Raw genomic sequence first — 7,625 nt, 5'->3', positions numbered from 1 at the left:
TTCCTGGATCTTTAAGTATGGTACCTGAAGTACCTGAACGGTAAAATTACTCCTACCTCATGCACCTGTATGCACACTTGAGTAAGCACCTGCTTCACATGAATTGGATTAAAGTGTCAAGATATTAACATTTCATGTGATATTACTATTTGATACGTGACACCCCATGTGCTTGAAGTACATGTATTAGCAAAGAACTCGAAGTGCATTTGCTCCCATCTCATGCCCTTATAAGCACAATGCTGCACTTGACATGTTTCCGTAGCAGGATATTCACATTTGAGGTGACATAAAATGTGCTTCAAGTGTTAGTTGGGTACCTGGATGAAGTGCTCCTGCTCCCACCTCCTGCACCTGTATGCACACATACACGTGCACTTGCTGCACATGAAATATGAAAGTAGTAATATGTGATCACCTGAATTACCTGAGGTGATATTAAATATTCCAAACGTACCACTCCATGTGATTGGATGATGAGTTTGATACCTGAAGTGCATTTGATACATTGATACATGTATGTATAGTAGGCGTTATTCATGTTACTGTGCACACGTATGGCACCTTTACTAAGTGAGAGTTATGGAGTAATATCATTGAAGTGCTTAAAGTGTTCCTAACTTCGTATTTGAAGGTTAACATGTGTTTGAACACACTTCGGCCTCAACCGATTCACCCAACGGATTATCGTCGTATGAATTACTCGACGTGCGTTGCGTTTTAAGAATATACCGCCTCGTGTGGTTGTTCACTCTTGAGGTTCGAATGATGATCTGAACTGGCGCACCTCAGGTTCGAGCACTTATGGTGAGGGGGTCTGCAAGACGAGGATAAACGTGGCCTATGTCTGGTGTAAGAAGCAGATTTGCAGGGTTTTTTTTAATGTAGACACTACGACAGTGAATGGTGAGTACCTGAGGTACTTGAAACAATAAATCAGCGCCGTTTATGGTCACGTGAATATAACAGATTACAAAGCGCATACTCGGGCGTTCAGTAGCGTTACCGTGCCCTGCCTATCCTACGTGAGTGCGTACAGCATAGAGATGTGCATAAACATGGCGTCATCCAGTGACATAAGTATACTTGAACTCAGGTCCTATCAGCTTTTGAGAGAAAAAGAGAGATCTGAATTAAGATATCATTGAAAAATTTGAGAGTATTTGTTTTTCAGTAAAAAGAATTGGAAGCGCTATGTCCGTTTTTATAGAGATTTAACCTTAAACTGGAGAGACAGTCACAGGATTATTAATCCTATTACATTGGCCTCTTGGCCGATATCAAGATAGGACAAATATCAAGTCCTGTTTTTGCACAATGCGCTGCGACGTTATGTGTTTCATGCGGATGAATGTACACTGTTTTGTATTTACAAAGGAAAAGGGACATCGCTTTGTCGTAGAATTTTACCGATGGTGAACTTAAATCTACATTCACAATTAACATTAGGCCTAATCCACTATTTCTTCCTAGTGGTAGGTCTACATAACTAGCTAGGGGCTTACCACAGGCCGAGGCCCTACCTGAATTAACATTTTGAATCCCGGCTAGGTTATAATAGCCGTCTTTATAAAAAAATTACTTTCAATCAAATGTTCAACAAAGGCAAGTGAAACCCTATCACTCTGTCGATGGTAATACAAAAGTTAGTACGTGCTTATAGGCCTAGTTTGTAAAACCCATAAAAAGGAGGACTCAAAAAGAGGAACAGAATCAGCATGAGAGAGTTCCCATTTGGACCAATAAACTGATCAATAAATTCACAACTTCAACGGTTCCATAAAGTTGCAGTCATAAAAGTCACACTCTCTTTTAGAGAACCGTCACATAATGCTTGACAGGCCTACAATGAATCATGGACTCTGTTGATTCCCGAGTCAGCATGAGAGAGTTCCCATTTGGACCAATAAACTGATCAATAAATTCACAACTTCAACGGTTCCATAAAGTTGCAGTCATAAAAGTCACACTCTCTTTTAGAGAACCGTCACATAATGCTTGACAGGCCTACAATGAATCATGGACTCTGTTGATTCCCGAGTCAGCATGAGAGAGTTCTCATTTGGACCAATAAACTGATCAATAAATTCACAACTTCAACAGTTCCATAAAGTTGCAGTCATAAAAGTCACACTCTCTTTTAGAGGTCTCTACCTGTGACATAATGTTTGACGGGCCTACAATGACTCATTGACTCTGTCGATTCCAGAGTTCAGTTAATAGCTTGTTCTTTTTATTTAGTTGCTGTTCACAGACGAAGCTATTTGTGGAGAAGTACTTCCTCTTTCATTGGCGGAGATTATGGAATTGGAGCCCCACATCGGACCTTGAAGGGTTCTCAAAAAAAAAAAAAGACCCGAGCTCTTCGGAAAACTTGCTAAAGATGTAGAGTGCATGCTTTTTTACACGGAGTCTCGGAGATGCCACATCAGTGCTTACTGTGTCCATTCAGAACCAAACTACAGGTAAGCTTTCAAAGCACTAGATAGAAAAACACCAAAATGATCCAGGCTTTATTGTTCAGTGTCGGTTTGTTTTTAAAGATGACAATTGTGCCATTAAAATTGTGATGTATAAAAACAATAATAATATTAATAAAAAAACAAATCATCTCAGAATGCTAGGCCACGGGACTAAATTTACAGGATTGTCTAAGGATCACTGAACAATCTAAAATGCAAAGGTAAAAGGCAAACCCTCAAATGAGTATGATTTGTCCTTTTTTGCAGACGGACTTTAACCATGCAGCTACAGGTTTGGCTGGAGACAGAAAGCAGGCTAAACAAGAGGGTGAAACATCTCAAGCTAGTCAAGGCCATTGAGGTGCATGTACTAACAGGCAAATAACTGTGGTGTGGTCATATTTAAATGGTCTGGTTAAAAACTGGGTAGATGTACAGTTACCTGATGATGGAGTTGAGGGCAGTCATTGTCACCTACCTTCGTCAGAGGCTGTATACCGCTCCACATACTGCGGCATCATTTCCATTCATGTATAGCTGTTTATAAATCCTGATTCCTCAGGAAACTAGTAGTAGTAGAACATGTCTGTTAATCTAAGGCCCCTTAGTCCACTCATCAGTTACACTGTTTGATTGGTTAAAGCATGCAGAGAATGAGATCTCTTTCTTTCAAGAGCCCAACTTTCAAATATAACAGCAGCTTGGAAGAGAGAACTAGAAATGGAGTGGAACTGAGCTTTAATCTGTTCCTACACTTTCCTAAACTATCCAACTATCTAGTAATAGGTTTGCAGTTCCCCAATCGGTGCACATTATATGACCAACTGTGGTACCACCAACATTGACCTGTATAGCTTAGTTGGCTGGAGCACTGGTACAGTACAATTTGTGAGATTCAGATTCAAACCTCCCTCATTCACTGTTTTTATTTGACTTTAAAAGGCGCCATATATCACAGCATGCAAAATGTAATATGCTTTATTGGTAAATAGTCAATACATTTTTCCCATGTACTGTTATCCTACTTATAACAAGAACAGGTTTGGGTTCTAAGTATTTTTCATTCATGCCACTACAAGGTTCCTCTGATAACAAGATACTCTGATAACAAGATACCAATGAAATGCACCATCCTCTTCCTTTAACATTTAAAACATGCCAGTGAACCAAGACTTTAAGTGTTGTTCGACAAAATCAAAATGCAGTGGAATACACAACTCCTTATTTTGGCTATCCTAGTTGAAGTTTCTTATATTAAAGAAATCATGTGATTGTATTTCATTGTATACAAGAAATAAAATGTGGTTTGTATTTTTTGATAACAGAAGTGCTTCACATGTGTGACTTTAAGACTCCTTTGATGTGTGCATCATATAGGGATAGTAAACAGATGCAAGAGGAATCAACCAGCACCTTTGGTATATTGCAAAGTGATGCAAAATAAATTTCAAATGAATCGCAACGCGGCTGTTAGTGTGTATCCATGTCAGATGGGTGACTGGAGGGTTTTATGTCCAAAATGCCCCTGTGCTCTGCAACATCTGAATTACTCGGTTCTCTTATAGAGAAACACTGTTGAAGCATAAATTATACATGGGAATAAGTTGTAAATATCCCACAACATACACGTACGCTTGTCACAAGGCCTTGCCCAATTCTAAACATAAACATCCATGGCCCATTCGTAATCCAATAGAAATAACTGAGCTGAAGGTCAAAATGTGAGCCCCTCAATCCTCTTGATCAGCCTGGCATTTACCTGAATGTCCAGATCTTACCGTGAGGGCACAATAAGTGGTCCGTAGAGAGAACTGTTCTGATTTGAACAAACCTTGTCTTTCAAATTTCTCACAGAACAATTAATTTAAGATCATTTAAGATCACGACATGCCTGCATAGTTGAATTCTTTTTTTACAGCCAACTTCTAAAGATCACGTCTAACGGAGGTAAGAATTGTATGGATCATAGAGTTATAGCTCTGTGGTATGAATGATAACAGGGTTGTGTTACATTTGAAAAAAATTATGATATCATGATGATGTCACAACCTAGTGATTTTTTTCGCTTTCTCTTCTTTGACATTCTTTACAATGTACCTCTTCAGGAAAACAAAAATCATTTTTCAAGGCCCTAAAATGACAGTTGAACTGATGTGAGGATGACGCCATTAGTTGACAACTCACGTGACATTAAAGGTATATTACATCCTTTAAAACCCTATATCTCATGAAATGCATGTCCAGTTGGGTTGACACTTCGCACATACCGTTGATAGAAGGGGAAGTGTTACAGTCCTAAATTGGTATCATGGATGATGACGTCTTCAGGTGATAGGCCACGTGACATTAAATGTGCCCTCTTCAAAGCACTGTATCTTCTGAACTTGACACAAACGACTGTCTTCCGACTTTGCACATAGCTAGAAAGGAAGAGAACTAGGCGAACATTTACATCATGTGATGATGTAAATTTTCTGACATTACAGGTGCACCTTTCAAAGCATCTTATCTCCTAAGTACACGCCCGACTGAAACTGAATTTTAAGTGGCAGCTGGAAGTAGCTAGAAATGGAAGTGCATGCACATGCATTATACCCCATAATTAACATGAAGTGTTGTTGACGTCATTATGTGACAAGTCACCTGACATACGTCAAGATGACACAAATTGTAAAGTTTGAAAAAATTTTTCTTCTCGGAATTAAACAGCTCGCAAAACGTACAAATGATATTTAGAAAAGGCTCTGAATCCGAAGCAGCAGTTCACAACCACATTCCTTTAGTTTGTTTTTATGATTGTTATTGACCATTCCCATATCCTACGACATGTATTGGCATAGAAGGTCACGGATTGCTGAAATATCATCCTCGGTGGTGAGAAATTCCCAGTCAACATGTACATTTTCCCCATTTTTAATAAGGGGTTTCATGTTTATTTAGTATCTTGTGGTTAATTACTTTGTGTTTTGATAGTTGCGCTGGATCTTTTGGAACACAAAGTGAACCATTCTTTCACTTAATTTCTACTGACAGCAACCTATAGTTTTGCCATCCACTCGTTGGCAAAAAGGCGACTGTAACGTATACAGAAAAAGTTGACACCGTTGACGCTTTCATAGGTAGCATTTTTACCCCAATTGAGAGCGCAAAATATCAGTGAGAGCAGGAATTTTCATTGAACAGAACTTGAGAACTTGCGATGACATTGAGCTCTGTGCTAGATAGCAACTTTCTGAATAATGTCTAAGGCCGTGTCCGAATCACTTGGCTACGGCGGGAATTTATACACGACTTAATGTGAACTGGCCGTGATTTCCAGCCGTAGCCAAGTGATTCGGACTCAACCTAACTCAAAGCTTTGATTCAACTGCACTCTTCACGCCCTCACTAGATGAAAATAATTCTTACAAATGTAATTATATAAATGAGCAATACAAAGGTTAGCGTGCGCGTTGTGTGCATACGCCTTTATATGAGGTAGCAGGTAACCACCCAAAATGCTTTGGAATATCTGTAGGCCTATTCTTCCTTCACAAAAATGTTGTGAAAGTCATTGGCCTATCTCACAGGCAAGCAAGGCTTTGTGTATGAGGAAACAGTTCGGGAAAAAAGGTCCAAAAATGCACTCTTAGGACCTCCTGAGTTCATCATTATGCCACCACAAGAAATTTCCCACGCCGCGGTTGACTTCATAACTGATGAACTGTTTCACAAGGCCACAGATTGGCATTGCACAAAAGAACATGGATAATTCAACTTGTTCTGGGAAATGTTCTGAAATGACGCATAAGAATAAAAAATCGTTACACAGACTGCGCTCTGCATGGTTTTGAAGGCCTTTCACACAGCGCACCTAACTTGGCGAACGTGTTGCAGCACGCTACAAATATTTGCCCCAAGCTTTTGCATGGGATCCAAATAGCCAGATATTTTGTTCGGTGCCTAGACTTCGAAGCTTCAGGGCTGGCGCATGTGGCTCAAACTTAACGATTTTGATAATTTTTGATAAATTTACCTGTTTCATTAATTGCTTTATTTCATAATATTACTGTGAAGCGCATCGAGATGTGCTATGTGATGCGCTATATAAGAAATGTGTTATTATTATTATTATTAATTTTTCGCAGAAACAAGAGAAGGCATGACAGGTTTTTCGGACACGATATATAAAAGAACCCAAAAGCACAATCGCACGGGGAAAAATGTCAGTGTTTACAAAATAAAAAGTACGAACTGATGCCCACAATCGAAGGTATATATTTTTCCGTGTTATTTTACATTTATCGAATCATTACATAAATTTTCATGTATACCGCCAGGGTTGGTTTAACTTTACATGACAATAAATTTATAGTCTTTGTTTTGTTGACGTCATGTTACTGGTGTGCCCCAAATGTTTGACACAGAACAAGCTGTCAGTGTGACTGAGAATTAAGCTTACTATTAACTTCCCAACAGACCTTAATTGCGGGGAAACCGTTTTTCTCAAATTTGTTACCAGAATATACATGTAATCAGTTTAATATGTTAAATGGGATGGTGCCAGATTATTGTGGGATCCATGCCTCGATCACTTTCATTCAGATTTTAAATTCTTCACCGGCATAATTGTCATCATTAATTCGTAACGAAGTTTAATATTAGTGCTTTCGTTTTTACTCTCAGGTGCCGAGATAAAAAGGTTTTCAGTTCAATATGGCCGACTTGTGAATAAGGCGAATTCTAAACTGTGTGACATTCACTCCAATCACTCATAATGTGGGCATCAAGAGGGCTGACAAAACATACTTTAGAAGTCGTGCATCTATACTGCCATGTGATAGTCCTATGAACCGTTTCCAAATTATGTTCTCGTATTGTGCAAGTTATCTTATCTCCCCCGAGGTATTTCCAACCCAGTCCCTGGCACAGAAATACGTGTATGTACAACATTGTGTCCACTGTTCACTGACCCCAGTTAAAAATAAATCGGCTCAAACAAATGGAGTTGCATATTTTCGGATGACTTCACAACTTGTAACCGAACACATTCCATTGCGAGACAGAGGTACCACGTGCACAAGCACCCACGTCTATGCCACCTCGCGGTCCTGAATTCTTGACTTTAATCAGTTTATAAGTGGGAAAATAAAGTGGATACTTACACATTTTGCCTGGCCGGGC

At 39.2% G+C, this 7,625-nt stretch overlaps 1 long non-coding RNA gene across 1 annotated transcript; it reads left to right on the top strand.

The window, feature by feature from the left end:
- The first annotated feature begins 655 nt into the window (after positions 1-655).
- Positions 656-3,777, top strand: LOC110990268 (uncharacterized). Its single transcript, XR_002599796.2, has 3 exons — positions 656-906; positions 2,242-2,465; positions 2,730-3,777. It is a non-coding gene; the product is annotated as an uncharacterized LOC110990268 (long non-coding RNA).
- The last annotated feature ends 3,848 nt before the right edge of the window (positions 3,778-7,625 follow it).

Source organism: Acanthaster planci, linkage group LG11, assembly GCF_054643075.1.
Source record: "Acanthaster planci isolate LZ-2023a linkage group LG11, COTS_SCS, whole genome shotgun sequence".
NCBI lineage: Eukaryota > Metazoa > Echinodermata > Asteroidea > Valvatida > Acanthasteridae > Acanthaster > Acanthaster planci.
This window is presented reverse-complemented; position numbering and strand designations above follow the sequence as displayed.